Here is an 18,086-nt window from a genome sequence, read left to right as displayed (position 1 = left end):
CTATTTCAAAAATAACCAGTGAAAAACTGGGCCAGAGATTCATTTCAAGTGGTAGAGCACTAGCTCAGCAAACTCAAAGCACCCAGCTCAAATCCCAGTACCTCAAAAGAGCTAGATTATAGTTAGATAGATAAATAGACAGACAGACAGATAGATAGATAGATAGATAGATAGATAGATAGATAGATAGATAGATAGATAGATAGATAGATAGATAGATAGATAGATAGATAGATAGATAGATAGAGATAGATAGATAGATAGATAGATAGATAGATAGATAGATAGATAGATAGATAGAGATAGATAGATATATAGATAGATCGATCTTTCACTCAGAATTCCCACATGCCTGGTTGATACCTTTTACATTTTTCTACTGTGGCTAATAATGTCCATATTCTAGAGCATGTGTTTGCTCTTCTGGTAAACATAACATCTATGCAACTGTTTTCACTTCATTTTGCACCTGAAATAAGTGGGTGATATCAGGGAAGGTTTATTTTAAGTTTGATCCAAAGTATAAGTGATTGTTGCCAAGTGACTTTGAAGTTCAGCACTGCCAACTGAAATACTCCATTGCTCACTGCCACATACTGAACTCATGAAATCATGTGTGAACTTTCTTTACATGCAAATCCCCTCTTAGGGCCATGTATGGGATGATTTTTACATAGTGAGGTACTCGGGGCCATTAAGATGATGGACAAGAACAGGGTGTTTTGGCCTTTTCTCACTCTCAAGTCAGCTGACAGAACTTGGTCCTTGCACTACAATGGCTGCTGTGGTTTTGAAGGATAACTTTGGGTGCCATCTTGTTTTGAATTCTGTAAGTCCTTCACTCTTCAACATTTTAAAGTAGATCAAAGATACCAAGACCCACAACAAACTATCTTTACAAAACATGTCCCAATCTTTAATTTAGTATGGCTTTTAAATATCATTGGCAATAAACAAGAGAAATTGCAAACAGAGAGAGCAGGTTAATTGAAAGTAATAAAGAAGCCAATGAATGAACAGTGGGAAGAAGGGATAAAAGCAATTTTAGAGTGTGTCAGTCACTCTTTAGTTTATGTCCTTTCTGTTAGCTCAATACGAGTTCAGTTTCTTCTGTTCTCATTTTCTTTTGCTGGTTTTGAATGTGCAGTATTCTCTGCTTTATTTACTGTCTGCTACTCCTGGTTTGCTGGCACATAAACTGCACCTGATTTAATATTTTCAGTTGCACACTCTTTTTTAAAAAAAAAAAAAGAAAATCAAGCCATCCTTAAAAAAATGTATCCCTTGTTCAGGAAACAATTGCATGCATAAATATATTCTAGCAAGCAAAGGAAATTTTATCTCCCTTAGGGCTAGAGACACTTGGAAATGCTTGCAACATCTGTTTTAGAGAAAGAAAAAAAAAAGAGAATAAAATGGGAATTACTTTTGGTATTTTCCTTCTTGTAAAATAATTACCTAACCAGGTTTTAAAATATTTTCAAAATAAGGGTTCAAAAACTTAACAGATCAATATTTACATTTTTTAATGTCTGTGATATATAACTTTACAGATGGTAATTCCAGGTTGAGGAAATCACCAAATAGTATATTTGGAAACAGAACTGAAGTTTTGAACCTAATTTTGTTCTTTTCCTATTGCATTTTGCTCCCTGTCCTAATTAGCGGTAACTCAGAAGAGTTTTCAATGATTGCAAAAATATTTAGCACTATTAAAGTATGAGATATGAAGAAATTTGAATGAAAATTTAGGAGCACACAAATAACTTTGTTGTTGTTTTCATACAGATAAGCTCATTAAGGAGTAAAATCAAATTTGGCCTAAAAATAATTTTCTTTAAATTTTTTTCTAGTTAAGGACTAGAATTTACTAAGAAATGTTAATGTCTCCATTTTAGCAGTATGCTGTGAAAATGAGCTAGAAGGCTCTTTTGGCTGGCTGACAAATTCTTCTTTACAAGTATTTGTTCTTTGTGAACATGGGAGGCAGGAAATAAAAATCTGCATTCAAATGTGCCAAATAAAATTATACACGACCCCAAAGACTGATAAACATAAAACATACACTTAACAAACTTGACTGAACTTCTCTTTGTTGTATTGTAGTTTGCTGTTTATTTCATGTCTGTTAAATATATGTCTGTGTATAAATATAAATATCTTTTAAAATGCACACTGGGCATTTAATTCCTTAATTTTAGGAAGTGTATTTTAAAGCAAATATAAATAATATTTTCCATGATCTTTTTTCGAAGTTTTGTTTGAAATTTATTTCCCCCCACAGTTTTAATTAACATCCATTGGTTTAGAGAGAGTTGCGTTTTTGACATGTCCATATATAAACACACTGTTCCTCGATCAGACTCACCATCCCACTTTCCCCTCCCTTCCCAAACCAATTTCAACAAGCTTTACTGTTCTATTTTGTACATGTGTACATAAATTTTCTTGACCGTATTGACTTTCCTCCCCCCTCTCCATTTTCTCCCTCCCCTCCCACTAGTATCGAATCCTGCATAGGACCTCTTTTTATATACTTGTCCTTCATTGGTGTTAGCATATCCTAATTGTTCAGAGGGTTCAACCTCAGTGTTTTGCACATGCATCTAAAGTATTGACTGCTTGTTTGCACTCTTTCTCCCAACTCCACTATTCTCCCTTATTGAGCATTTTTTAATGAGCTCTATTTTGCCATCTTTATTCACTCATTCACAGATGCAATGTATTTTGGTATCATTCGCCTTCTAATATTCTGTTTTCTAATATTCTTTCAATCACTGCACCAATTCCCTCAAAATGTCTCACAATGTGAGAGAAAACATGCAACCTCTGTCCTGAAACTGTGTGTGTGTGTGTGTGTGTGTGTGTGTGTGTGTGTGTGTGTGTGTGTGTGTGTGAATTTGTGATTGGAACTTAGAGTCTTACATTTCCTTAGTTTGCTCTACCTGTGTGCCACACTGCCAGCTCTGTTTTCAGGCTAGTTATTTAGGAGATGTAGTCTTACAGACTTTTCTATTCAGGCTGGCTTTCAACCATGATCCTTCAGATTTCAGCCTCCTGATTAGGATTAAAGATGTGAGCCACCAGCTCCTGATCTTGATTGCTCTTTATCTGTTTAAAATACCTATTTACAAAAGATCATTGAGGAGATGAAAAAAAATTTTAAAAAGCAGAGAACCATCTTTTCCATCAGTAAAAAGAAATGTATCTTGAAAGTGGTCTCTGTCATTTCCAATACTGTGAACAGCAGGAATTCGTCACTATGTGAGTCACACATGATGCAGCTTTTTGAACTTTAGGATAAATGTCAAAACTCGCTGTACTTTTTGTCAAAGGTTTGGCGACGCACCCTTTTTAAAGTGAATATGAATCATATTTGCATGGTGGAGGCCACAACTATGACATCTCCTCCTGCTGAATGGGTGTAGTCTCATTGGGATGTTGCATCTGCCTAGAAATGGTAAGACAGTTTGTACTGCGTGGTTCATTAATGCTATTACTACAACTAGCACAGAGACAGATAAACAGGCTCTGCTAAACCAAGATCGCTGTGTATTCGCTGGCTGAATCTCAACATTCTCTTTCTTTTTCCTGGCATGGATTTCTTTTATTTTTTAAAAATATTTTTCATTATCTTTAAGTGTCTGGGCAACAAAGTTCAACAAATCAATTAATGAGTACAATGCATCTTGATCATTCCCCCCCAGCTCTCCCTACCCCGTCCATCCCTCAAGTCATGTGGCTTGGTGTTCAAATGTGTCCATTGAACATTATGAATGTGTTCGCCCAACTGAAGAACAAGACGGTGTTGATACTTGCTCACCATGAATTAAGGAAGAACAAGAATGGCTGCAGGGAACATCCATCACCTAAGCTCTTGAGATGGCCACAGCCAACACTTCCTGAACACACAAAGACATCAGTGAGGAGTTTCCCCTCTTGCCATGAACAAATTAATTCATGATTTCGCATCATTTTCCTGAGTCAGTAAGGATCAGCAAGGGTCAGTCAGGGAATCATCCCTTGAAGTGTGTCTTTGTTATTACCTTCCTCTCTAAGTCAGATTGCTTTCTTTAATGTCTGTGAACATATGTTATAGGAAGATTACCCACAAAAATCACAAACTTACATGAGAACATGACTGCTCCTTTAAAGTAGTTCATAGGATTGTGGACAAGAGAAGCATTAGATGTGGAAGCCATGGTAAATGGACAGCATTTCATCTTGTTAGAAGATCATTGCACATGAAAAACTTTTGATGGGAATAGCTATACATTTCTTTAATTGATGATTAAATCTTCAATTGTTGGTGCTAGCCACTCTTTGGAAAACTATCAATCTCACAGCATTACTCATAAGTATATTAGAAATGGCAAAATTGAAATATCTGATTGATTCCTACTAGATGTGATTTTAATAACTCCACTGTTTGGTATGTTTTGGTCTATTGATATAATGCAAGATGCAAAATAAATCAACTTTTGATTATTCAGCTGGCTGTGAATATACTGACTACACAGTTTTTTTCACCAAACCAACTTCCATTCTGGAAATAACTTTGTGTGACTCATATAAGAAAAGCACCAGAAAGGATATACTCTTACTCTGACATAACACCCTAGAGTCAGATGAATTTCAGAGGTAAAAATTTTCACACAGAATACACTATAAGCAGAAGGTACAGGACAAACACACACACACACACACACACACACACACACACACACACACACACACACACACACACACACACACACTGAAAATTTAAGTTAACATTGCTACTAAATCCTTAAATCTGGCTTTGTCATTTAAGTTCTATTATATATATACCTCAACATATGCAGGTCTTTCTATGCCTCAGTTTCTCTACCTGAAAAATATAAAATTAGGTTAAAGAGCTAAGGCCTCTAGTGACCTTACTATGCTTTGAATTCTGGTCAGATAGTTTATATGATAACTTGTGATATGGAACCAAGCATTGACAGAATTCACAATGCCTGACAAATCACACATACACAAATCAGCAACCAGACCAATGGCTGAATTTAATGTGGAATTCCTCAAATCTCTTGATCCTTTTATGTTTTATGCACTGTAAAAAGTTCTCTTCAGATAATTTATCTTTATCACTTATGATTCAAAAGCTGACACAGGAGCAGGGAATGTGGCTTAGTTGTGGAGCGCTAGCCTAGCATGCATGAATCCCTGGGTTCAATTCCTTGGTACCATATAAACAAAAAATAAATATACTTAATAAAAGGGAAAAAACTCTTAAAAATAAAAACTGATAAAAAAATTTTATCACATATGCAATTATATGATTCTGGGATGTATTCATGTCAACAGGCATAAAATATTAAGGCTACCGATGAAAGTGATTCATCATTTTGAGTTTTGAAACTATAAAAAAATCACAGAGAAAGTCTGTTCACCCTGATAATAACAAATACGGCAGAGCATTTGGAATAAGCAATTTAGTAGAATATTGTTCAATTTTGGGAAGACAAATTTTTCATCTATATTTATACTGAAGACAAAAATGTGTCCCGTGTGGACTGATTAAGAGTCTTACATTTTGGGTTGAATCCCTCAACACGAAGATGTCTTTGAATGGGTTTTAGGAGAGATGAAGGAAAAGGGGACAGGATGGACTGGAGGAAGATTGAATCTGAGAATAGAAAGAGAAAGAAAGAAGACGTACTTCAAATATTGATGTGTAAATTTTAAATAGAATGTGTCAACTTGGAGAAGAGAGAGTTCCGTCACAGCATTAGAAAGCCACTCATGAAACCATGTTTGGGGATCTGATCTTTGACCCCAACAAAGGTGTAGGTTTGGGAACCGCACAGATCTACCCATGGAAGTCCAGTGGAGTCCTGAGGGCTGTGCGGTGATAGCTGCGCATGCGCCGCCTCTGTTCGCCTTGGGGTGATTTCACTCTCAGCAGCCCACCAGGCGTGATGTCCGCCCCCCATGGGTGGACGGCCCCCATGAGAAGGGAAGGAAGAACCGACACCAAAGCTGGTAATGCTCAAACTTTCTAGAGTCGCTTTCATGAGCATCCAATGAGTGAGTCTCCCTCATGAGCTGAGTCTATCACAAGTGTTCAATCCTAATTCAATAGTAATATCAATAATTATCTATTGTGAACACCCAATGAGAACTCAACGAATGTCCCTCAAACTCTGGGGGCATTATCAGTATTATCAGTATTCTTCATTCCAACTCAGGGCCCGCAATATGTTGTTTTTTGTTGTTGTTGTTTTTCCTGGAAAGGCAAAAATAGTATGTAAATCGACATGGTTAGATTTATTATGTTGCTTATTGTGTTGCTTCTTGTTCTAATTAAAGTTTGCTTCCCAGTCATTACTAAAAACAGTACTTTTTCAATTACATATATTCTTTCTAATAATCTCTACCAGATGCATTTCTTCCTAAGTTTTAATACAAAAATATATGCTTAAATTAGATTTACATCCTGTTCTGAAATAATAAGATGATTATAGATAGGTTTAAAAAACTGATCTTGATGAGAATCTATTTTATGACTTCAAAATATCTCTCATGGGCAAACTCAAGTTTTGGAAAGTTAGTAAATTAATTCTTACAGCTTTATTTCTTTAATACTTAGGAGATTTGATAATAGTAAATTAGAGAACATGGGGAAGAGAGAGACATTTACAAAATAAATAAATTATGGAGTATCTGCAAAGGCATCTCCCAGTCACTTAGGAAATCTCTGTGAACTAATTTATTACAATTACAAAGTCTTGATGTAAGTTCCTGGTCCCTTTCTTGATTTTCTTTGAAGTTAATATTTCAGAACTGTCTTCTTTCAGCCACAGAGGAAGAAATCATCAGCAAAACTATATTACCATTGGAGCCACATACTTTTCCTTTGTAAAATCTTCAGCAACTCTAATTTTACCAATATCCACCTGGGATATTACAACACAAACTTTCAGGAGGAAAAGAGACGCCTTTCTATGATATGTGGGTGAACCCAACACTGCCAGAATAGAGAAGACTATTTTAATTTAAAATTAAAATACAACTGCATTAGCTAATATTTCTTTCTACAACACTCACCAATTGATTCTCCTCAAAGCAATGTTCTGAATCAGAATTATACATCTCTTTAACTGCTTTGAGTAGGCCTTTGTGTTTAGGATTCTATATTGTTGGAGCATACTTGGTCTCTATTATCATGCAGTATCCTTCCTACTGCTTGCCATTCATGGTATTTTAGAAACGTGTGCTCCACTTTGGAGGCTATGTAGCCCATGAATTTGGCTGTAGATATATTGTCCAGTGGATTGGGAGCAAGCAGGAGCTTTATTTTGTGTGTATCTGAGTTGTTGGTGGGAAATGGAGGGGACATGGCTTTACTAATGGATACCTTGAGCAAGTAGGACATGTCCAAAGATAGCATCCGTAATTCCACACTGAGATTCACACCTGGATCCCAAATGTAAAGAACCATCTGTGGTAGACTATATTTAGGAGTAAATAACTCAGAATATGAAACCCGAGAGAGTCCTCAAAGTGATGCTGAAGAATTGCACAGGAGAATGTTTCACGGAGATTCAGAAAACAGAGTAAATTATTGGTGGGAAGGGTATATAATAAAGGACTCTTCAGTTGGGTTTGGGTAAATGATCAATGACTAGGAGCCATGAAAATACCTGTTCTCTATTCAAATGTAGGACACAGTGAGTGCGTTCTGACAGAAAAGGTCCATGCTGGCTTTATGGGAGGGTCCCATAATAAGAGATTGGAGGGCCTGCCTGGCCTCAGCTAAAGTTACCAATGGATATATTCAGCTCCACACAGTTCTAAAATTGACCAAGGTTCTTGAAAATGGCAGGTTTTAAGAATGATAGAGTCTCAGATTTCCATCTCAGGAGACAACCGGCTAGTTGTTGGGTAAAAGAATTCTGCTATAGGTAATACAGATGTTTAAACCTGGTTGCCGGGGAGATGTAGCAAATACCAATACCAACTATGATAGGAGACAGTATCCTAAAACAGATAATGTTTAAATAAGTTGTAGAAAACTCAGGGGGACTGAGACAGAAATTGTAGTAAAGCTGTGACATTTCCTGAAGAGGTTGAATATGCTTTTATTTTTTACTTTTTTATTATTAAATGACAGGTGCATGAGTAAGACTTGAATCAGCATTCTAGCAGTGAGAAAGAAGGTTGGATACAGGAGTCTGAATCAGACACAAAGGGCATGTGAGATCAGACAGGATGAAGATAGATTTTGGAAAGAAGTTTTGAATCAATAATTTAAAGGATAAAAGCAGTGTTGAAAAGGAATTAATCAACTGTCCAGGAAGAAGAAAAGAAAAAAAGAACACCACAGAATTCTCTATAGTCATCCAAAGTGCTACAATGGAAATACATAGAAATAACGGAGACATGGCTACCCTGTGCAACACGGTGTGAACATCACCTTTGGGGCATTTTGTTTTGAAAGAACCATTTTGTGTAGTCTTAGGGCACTCTTATACCAAGATGGAAGGAAGTATTTCTCCTACTTGCCAACAAGGTACCCCCATCCTTTTCCTAAGTGTAACACGTGGGCACGTCGTATGCACATATACTTTGGTATGTGTTTCCCTACCTTATCTCCATTCGCCTGAAGGATTCCTGTGGGGATGTTGCTAAAGAGTAGAAGGAAGATGATCAAGATACTTTAAATGGGGGGGGGGAAATCATCACAGAGGACGTAACAGGGCAATTCCCTCAGTTTCTGTCAACTTCTCTCACGCTGATGTTTAGTGATTCCCATTTGTTATTTGCTCTTTAGTTGGCTTCAGGGGAAATGATGTCAAATATTTGACTTAAATTCCTTAGTCAAAATCTTCCATTGTAGAAACAAAACTAGTCTTATTTACCAAGTCAGCTAAAAGCTACAACAGAATTAAAAACAGTATTCATTGTGAATGCTCATCTGAGGAGTCAGTCATTCAATCCTATCTATTCTGGTCTTTTCTTTAGGGGTAAAGGTGTGGGAAAGCATGAGAAGTAATCTATTCTCTTGTGCCAGGGGAATGGAAGGATACACAACACCTCAGGGAGAGGGTGCCTGGGACTGTAGGCATTGCTCAGTTCTGTGCATCATGTTATCGTTATTATAAATGACACATACACCACATTGAATGTGTCCTTAAATATCACCTGGGGCGATCTTCATATTTCTAATAAGCACACTGAGTCTATTAAATAAATATTAAGATATCAGAGCCAAACATGAGAGATATTTAGTGGCAGAACTGAGGAGAAATCCTGTGTCCTAGATCCAAGATCTCCTGTGTTATTTTGGCATTATTAATGTCAAAAATAAAGAAAAATCAATGACATGTATCCTGCAGGTCTGGATTTATTAATTACTATTTTCTTAAAAAGTGCTTCATTTTTTTTTCCAGTCCTGGGGCTTGAACTCAGGGTCCTGAGCACTGTCCCTTAGTTTTTTTTGCTCAAGGCTAGTGCTCTACCACTTGAGCCATAGCGCCACTCCTGGCTTTTTCTCTTTATGTGATATTGGGAAATCAAACCCTGGGCTTCATGCATGCTAGGCAAGCACTCTACCATTAAGCAATGGTTTCCTTATTTTTGAACAGTAAATGTCTAGAATGATGTTAGCAGATGAGCAGAATAGCTCAATTGCTATGTGCATATGACCATATAAGATGATGCTCAGCCAAATGAACTCCAGGATATGGACACAAGAGGCTTTTCTTTGTTGTTGTTGTTTATAATGTACTACATGATTTCTTTTTTCTTTTGTGTTTTTTCCCTATGGTTCATCCCCTGTTGACACTGTATTTGATTTGGGTACTCTGGCAATTGTATATACATTTATCTGAATTAAAGAAGGGAAAGGAGCAACAACATGGTGAGAGAGACAAAGGACAAATGGGAACCAATTAAGTGTACAAATTGGGGGGTTGGGGGAGGGATAGTGGGAGAAAAATGAGGGAGGGGGTAACAAGGTTGACAAGAAATGTACTTACTATCTTACTTATGTAACTGTAACCCTTCTGTACATCACCTTGACAATAAAATTTAAAATTTTTAAAAGTATTTCAAAGAACTTGTGGCAGTGTGTGTGTGGGGGGGTGGAGGTTGTAAAGGAGAGGAAGGGTAGAGAATGCAGCCATAAAACTCAGGGCATATCTTACAAAATTAAGAAAATTGAAGGAAGGGGTGGAGAATGAGGAAGGGGGAGAATGAGGAAAGGGGTGATATTGTAGTCCTGGACTGCTTTGCTGAATGGCAACTCCTTCGAGCAACTACTTAAAGATAATTGAAAATAAAAGATATTTTAAAAAATTAAAGGTCAGGAGAACAAACAACAACAACTTGATGTTACATTTTGAGATGCCCCTGCTTTCAAAGGTAAAGTCCTAAATGTTTCTTCTCACTGAGAAAAAAGAAAAGAAAAAGAAATGTAAAAGATTCTTAGAAAGACATAGATGAAGCCTTCCGCAGGGTGGATCCAGGCAAGACCTGGACTGAGATGCAGGAACTTGGGAACATACGCCCTCCTCCTCTTGGTCACCCACGGAAGGAGACAGCACGTGGACCTGGCTCTCAACTGCCAAAGAACTGGACGTGAGTCGCAGCAGTGACTCATCAATAGTCATCCTGTTGATTGATACTGGTCCTATCACTTAATTTCTTTGAGCCTTATTATTTAAAATTTTAATTTACAAGCTAAGGATAGGATTCATTGCTCCAAAAGGGCTGTGGAGAATATTGCATTATGACAAACACCAACACAAGCCATTTCCCAGTTTCTTGGATGATGACAAGGCCTACAACTCTGATTATTCCCACCACCCTGTCTCCACAGAGAGCAGTTGTCCATCGAAAGAACAGAGTTGACAGCGAGTCCAGTAACTGTAGATGGAATATGTGCATTTAAATCTAATGCTAATATTATTATTGAGGGTTTAAAAAGTTAACAAGTGTTAAGTGAAACAGGGTCTCTACAGTAAATCAATTCTGATGCAGATCTGATATAGTTCACCTTTAAATGTAACCACTGTCCTAGCCAATGTAAACAGAAAAGCAGAAAAGGGAACAAAAGGAAAGGAAAGGAAAGAGGGGAGATGAAGAAAGAAAAAGGCAGACAGAAAAGAAAGGAAAAAATAGAGAAAAATGAGGAGAAAAGTAGGCAAGGAATATCTGATAAATATTCAGAAGGACTTAGTGTAGCTGTAGGCAACATTTGTAATTGTGAGGTAACTTAAATCCTAAGTATCTAGTCAAAGAGGCTGTGAGTTAGCACCATTGTAATTATTAAACGGAAATAGCTTCACACAAAGTCTCTAAACTTTGCCTGAGGGTGTTTTTCCTGTTACTTATTCTTTGTGGCAAGACAACCAACAACTAGCAGTTTAGTGCTTTAGCAGCCCCTGTTGCTGTGTTTGTAAATTCCTGCTTAACTGTGAATGACTTGGTAGTGAGGGAGAAAACTTATCACCCAAGTGTGCGCGCGCGCACACACACACACACACACACACACACACACCAAACACTGCTACTTACATACACACACATACACACACACACACACACACACACACACACACACACACACACACACACACACACACACACACACACCAAACACTGCTACTTCCATAGTCTTCCATACTAAAAATTGATTGTGTTCTAAGGGAAATCATACAAAAATACTTGTTATAATATATATATATATATATGTATATATCAATTTTTTCTCAGAAATTCATCCCATAATATGATTATGATCTTGATCCATTTTTCATCTTAGTCATCTATCTTGTATAATGATTAAGTATAGGGAAGTTTGAAGCACTGATTTCTCAGTTTTGAAGACAGGACTTACAGCCATTCAGTCCCTCATGAGGGTAGCTGGTCTGTTCTGGTCTGCTGGCTGTTATGTGGACTTGCTTAGCCTCACTTACAAATGGAAGAGGATGGAAGACAGGGTTTCCACTTAGCTCCAGATTTCTGGTACCTAATGAGTCCCTCAATATTTACTCTAATTTGCATATTGAACTTTTCTCAGAAGACATAAGCCTAACATACATGAGAACCTGTACTTACGAATAACCCATGAATCACCTCGTATCCTTGTTTCTTTAAGTGAACTAAATGCAGAGGAGGCTTTTGTTTTTCTGTTGTTTTAAGTCGTATTTCTTTGCTATTGAAAGAAGATCAGACACTGAGATTCTTAGGACTCTACTTTGATTTCTCACCTGTACTCTTCATTACTGCTAAGACAAAGACCCCACTGTCACACTGGGCCACAACAGACTGATCCAGTCTGTAAGACTCTTACAATGACAACTTTCACAACTCTTTCCAGATATATTTATCTTGTATGACAGTCTCCTGGTCTCTAGCTGAAGACTCCTACTATCCAATGTAACCTGTACTAACTGGGTAGTCAGAGAGGACAGGTTCATTAAATTCATTTAAAACTGAACAAACTACACAGTACCTACTTTTCTTTAGGCAGAAAATCATGCAATTCATAGGAGCTTCAGTGGCCTGTAATTTCTGGATTAATTGGTTAAATTACAGCATGTATGTGAGGAATAAGTAATCATGCTATGTAGGTTTGCCTTTCCGGAGACTGGCTGATTGCCTCAGGCACCTTTTCTGACTTTAGTATTTGAGGTTTCAGCAAAAGAAATGGTAGAAATATAGAAAGTGAACTAAAGGGAGAATTTCCTTGTTTGTTACTTTGCAGTTTACTTGTTGATGACTCATCTAATTCATACTAAAATATTTACTACTTTAAAGGGCTCAGGAAAGGATACTTATTTTTTCACACTGAAGCCTAATACTTGAACATTCTAAAAACAAATATTACCAGAATTGAGAAAGGTTATGCTCCTAGAATTGTGCATTGAAGAGCTAAAGAAGGACACCTAGGCCATGTGTCTCCAGGTGGATGGCATTGTGAAATTATTAATCAACTATAGCCAAAGTTAATGTTTTATGTTGCATAGAGAACTACCACATGAGAAAACAGTAAACTCTATCTTACTTTCAGAAATCTGATGTATCAAAACTTACAGGGACTATGATGATACTGAGACTTTATTCAGACACATATATTTACTCATTTATTTACATACAGGGCTGGAGTCTATGTGCATGCTAGGTAAGCAATTTCATGCTCTACCATTCATTTTGCTCAACATTATATATTTAAATAACCAATATTAATAGGAAATTCAAGTATGTAAGGGATGTGTCAGAGGAAACATGAAATAAGATAAAGTATGGGTACATAAAACATTCAGGGCTCCTATGTTCTATTCAGTGAAAGAAAGGCTGAAGCTCATAGGTAAGATGGTCTACATTGCTACAGGGTGATACTTTTAGTGTCACAAATGGATGCCTCTGGGCTGCGAAGTTGATTCAGTGGTAGAGTGCTTGACTTGCATGCATGAGGCCTTGGGTTCAATTCCTCAGTACCACATAAGCAGAAAAAAGCCGGAACTGGTCCTGTGGCTCAAGTGGTAGGATGCTAGCCGTGAGCTGAAGAGCTAAGGGACAGTGCCCAGGCCCAAAGTTCAACCCCCACGACCTACAAAAAAATAAAAAATAAAAAAATAAAAAAGGTACTTCTAAAACTGATGAAAGGAAAGCAAAGATAAGTTGAATTCTCTATATTTAGAAATAAAATTAAAGAGAACTGATAAGAAAGGAATAGCAAAAGAATGCACCCATCTGGCAAATAACAAAGATTACTTGACTATATTCCATGTTACCGAAAGGGTGGTTCAAAATCATTTTCATTGAGAGACACTGGAAGTCAACCTTTCGATTTATCAGCTTGTTTTCGTGTCTTAGTATTGACATGAGAAGAGAACTGCACTAGGAACAAAACTAGGAAGGAATACTAAGTGAGCTTCTGAGGTATTCTTTCAGAAGTAATGGCCTAATAGCTGTTCGGGCTCAGTTCAGCTTTTTATTATTCGAGTTCAGTTCTAAGAGCAAATGAGATGAACACTCAAAGAAGGAAATTACCTGCCATTATGGAACCAAGCTAACAGGATACCAATCTGTAAGATGTGTATACTTGGACAGTCTGACAAAAGTCCTTCTTCATAGGATGCTCACAGGAAGACTGTGACTTGTGGGTGCTTACAATCTTTAAACCAGGGTGAGAATGAACATCCTCAAGAATTTCTTACACTAAATCAATACAGCCAAAGAACTTAGTGAGCAAAACTGACCCTCCAGGAGGCCCTCTTACCCTTCCACGTGACCCACCTATACCAGACAGGAAATTCTAGAACCTTTGCAGGCATTCACAATTTATAAACACTGAATGGGCAGAGTGAAAAGACTGTAGAGAGGAAACAAAAAAAAATACTGTATGTGGAGCTGAAGAGGCTGGAGTGAAAAAACAAAACAAAACAGCAGAGTCACTGCAAGAATGGCGAGCAGACAGGATCTCTAGTCCCTCTAAGTCAAAAGCAAATGAAACATTTCCACCTCCCAAAGGTCCAATCTGGGCCAGCACTTCCGCTTTCCTTGTTTTCCCTGATTGCACAGACAGCATGATGTTGCTTGTGGCTATCGCTCGAGACAGAAAACCTCCTTGTCATTTGTCTTAAGTTTTTGTAGTAAGCCATCAGGATACCAAACTATACTCTTTTCTAGATTTCTAAGAGCAATTTATTCATTTAGAATAGACAATATAATTATGCTCAGGACTTACCTAACCATAAACCAATCTTACCACCAAGCAGATTTCATGAGGGAGGACTGGCCGGATTTATGAATCATTTCTATCTGGATCCTCAGCAGCTAAATCAGTTCTGAGTATACAATAGGTGGCCCAGGTATGAGAGCGATGAAATCAGTCATGGATGCACGGATACAGGAGGTATACATATTCCCAAGGAGTTAGATTCTCTGATTTTCATCCTATTGTGATAAGCACGAGTCCTTTTGATCACCATCTCCAAAGGATGCCTACATGTTCTCTCATCTAGTAACAGTTTATTTTGCCCTCTCCCCATTTTCTAAAGCAAGGGTAGTTTTCTTCTTTTTCTTCTATATACCACCAAGTCCCTAAGCTAAATTGCCTTGCTATATTTCTAAAGAAACTACAGGCCATTCGGATCCACGTATGAAGATTGGAATTTCTCTGTTCTGTCTTCTAATGATGAAACAGGTGAGTGCATTCCACATTTGCAAAAGTGGGAAATCAGACTTAGCAGTGCTGGACTCAGTATGGCAGACATGTAGCATATCACGAGGGCCAGTTCATTATATGATTCACACTTAATTCTCAAGAAATAATATTCTCCCTCAGCATCACTGGAGGATTGGTCCCTGGACTCTCTGCCTCCCAAATCTGCTCATGCTCAAATTTCTTATATAAATGGCGATCGTATTTGCGTAGAATCTAGTACTTGCACAGGCCTACCCCTATTTATAAACGATCTGCAGATTCAAATACTTAATATAAGTACTATGCAATATCACATTGTTTAGAGACTAATGCTAAGTAAAAGAGGCCATGTTTAGTCTGTAGTTGATTAAATCTATGCATATGGAGTGTTCAGATATGGAGGGACCAAGTGTATTTGATTTTATTCAGAAATGTGGAGGAAAAAGTTAAATATGTTTTAAAGTATAATTTGCATATTCAGTGCATGTAAATTTCTATGAGGGTAGCAATAACTGTAGAAGTACAAAGTGAGAGACTGCATTGGAAGCTTTTAACTTTCTACAGCTCCCACTAGGGACATGAGCCAGGACTGCTGAATATTATACATGTATAATTTTATAATAGGGCTGCAGCCAATAAAGAAGCAAGACAAGAAGAGGGAGAAATACCTACACACAAGGACAGATAGAGGGAGAGGTTGGGAAGAAAGGGATGTAGAAGAGGGAGGAATAGCAATTAGTGACATCCAAGTTCACACTTGGATGAAGGAAAAGAGCAAGCACATACGGAATATATATCCCTCTTCATATAAGTTCAATAATATTTACTTACTCAAGAATGCATTTCATCCTGAAAGAGTCTAGAAAGGGTAGGATTGTTTGCCCTTCCAGTGTTCATTTGGATTGTTATGGCAGCACATGAGAGTCATACAAAATGATTAGTAAAGAAGGACTGCCATAGACAGTGGAGGAGAAGCCTATAACGAGCAAATGTGCCTGCCTTCTCATGTATCAACTGATTTCAAGGGCCTCGTATGGCCTGAGGACCAGACATTCCATAACCCTTCAAGTTTTTCTTCCCTTCCTCCCCTCCTTCCTTCTTTATTCCTTGCTTGCTCTTGTTCTTTCCTTCCTTTTTCCTTTTCCTCTTCTTCTCCTCTTCCCCATCTGCCTCAACTTCACGATAATTAGGATCAAGCCGGGACCACAGGCCCATTAGCCACGTGCCTTACCACTGAGCTACATACCCAGACCCAGTTCTCTTAACAATTTGTACCCATCTAAAAAACACTGGGGTTCTTGGTCTCTCTGTCTCTGCCTCTTTGTCTTTGTCTCTCTCACCCACAAATTCAATTTATTGATAACTCTGTGTCATAAACACAAATTGAAAAAGACACACTTTACTGACATTAGGCTTACTTGGTATATTTTTGCTATCCTATTGAGATGAGTCATTAAAAGCTGATTTTATCACCAGTTGAGTAGCCACAGCTCATCTTTTCCATAATATACTCTTATGAAGGGGTTGTTTGTTAGACAGATGTATTTATGTAACTGTAGCTTGTATCCCTCATTCCCTCAGTGAACAACTGTTCATGGCTTCTCACCAAAACTCTTCCCAAACTTCCTTCCTGGTCCCATGTACCACCTGCACCAAATTTTAACTTAGTGTGGAAGATCTTGAATGCCACACTCCCAGAGGGGAGTCCCATGCTTGGCATTCTCTGCCATTGTTGTGACTGAGCACAATGATTTCTCCATTTCTTCCCTAACAATACATCCACTTCCATCCTCAGATAGAGGTTTCAGCTCATAGCTCGGTGTCTAAAATGCAATGAATTAATGTTGAATGAATAAGGAAGGAAGGAATGATATAAGGCATACATCATCTGTGAAATAGACTCTCTTGGTTATCTTGCTTATTCTTTATTTTTTTAGCAAAGCTATATTTGAGGCACCAGGGACACTTCTGAAGCAGTGTGTGGAGTTTGCATTATTTTTGTCTAGGAAATATGCATTCACTGATTATGGTCTTATCTGGATTATTTCTTTAAACCTACAAATGAATTTTGATCTTAAGAGCTGCATAAGTAAACCCAAGCAACTAGTGCTCAGGTAAATCACCTTTTTATTATTTTTACTGTGATTACATCTGACTGGATCATTCATTCAGTCAGATCTATAGGTTGGTATTTAACTACTCTAGTGGCATATTTTCATCTATGTACTGATTCAGTATTTTTCAAAGTCAGGATTTATATCATCTGTTTTCAACTAACATGTATTGAGTATACTTGTGTGTCCAGCCTTCTAGACATAAACAGTAGCATTGAGCAAGTGAGACAGTCCGGTTCTCATGGAGAATATCATTCAGTCAAAGAAAACACGTTGTATAATCTATTAGCACAAAAATAAAATTAAGAAAGTGACAGAAACTTTGTGAGGTGCAATTAAATTTTCCAACTAGGTCAAAAAGCATATGGTATAAGACGTCATAGGTTTGAATTTAACCTCAGACTAAAATACATATGCATATTTATCATTTTATAAACCAGGCAGCTAGTATATAAGTGTGTGTGTGTGTGTGTGTGTGTGTGTGTGTGTGTGTGTGTGTGTGTGTGCATTTGAGAAAGGGGGCATTGCCTCACTTTTCCAAAATATCACCCTCTGTTGTTATAATCACTGTCTGTGATTATAAAGTCATCTGTGAAAGAAGAATATAACTCACTATATACAATATGTAAACTCATATATCCCATGTACAGCTGTACTTCCATATCTGAAGATAATAGTTTCCAAGAAGGATTCCTGATATTAACAATCCTTTGCATCCCATAAAATGGCAAAGTTATTGTTTAAAACCTAAGTAGAATCTCCCACGTAATGCA

The 18,086-nt window shown here is 37.5% G+C and overlaps 1 protein-coding gene across 1 annotated transcript in view; it reads right to left on the bottom strand.

The window, feature by feature from the left end:
- The window catches only part of Cntnap2 (contactin associated protein 2), a 1,671,549-nt gene that overhangs the window by 1,618,029 nt on the left and 35,434 nt on the right, over nt 1–18,086 (bottom strand). The gene's annotated exons all lie outside the window — the stretch shown is intronic.

The sequence above is a fragment of the Dipodomys merriami genome, unplaced genomic scaffold (assembly GCF_024711535.1).
Source record: "Dipodomys merriami isolate MVZ:Mamm:240054 unplaced genomic scaffold, mDipMer1.0.p SCAF_5, whole genome shotgun sequence".
Lineage (NCBI taxonomy): Eukaryota > Metazoa > Chordata > Mammalia > Rodentia > Heteromyidae > Dipodomys > Dipodomys merriami.
Note: the sequence above shows the minus strand (reverse complement) of the source record. Positions and strands in the feature narration are given on the sequence as shown.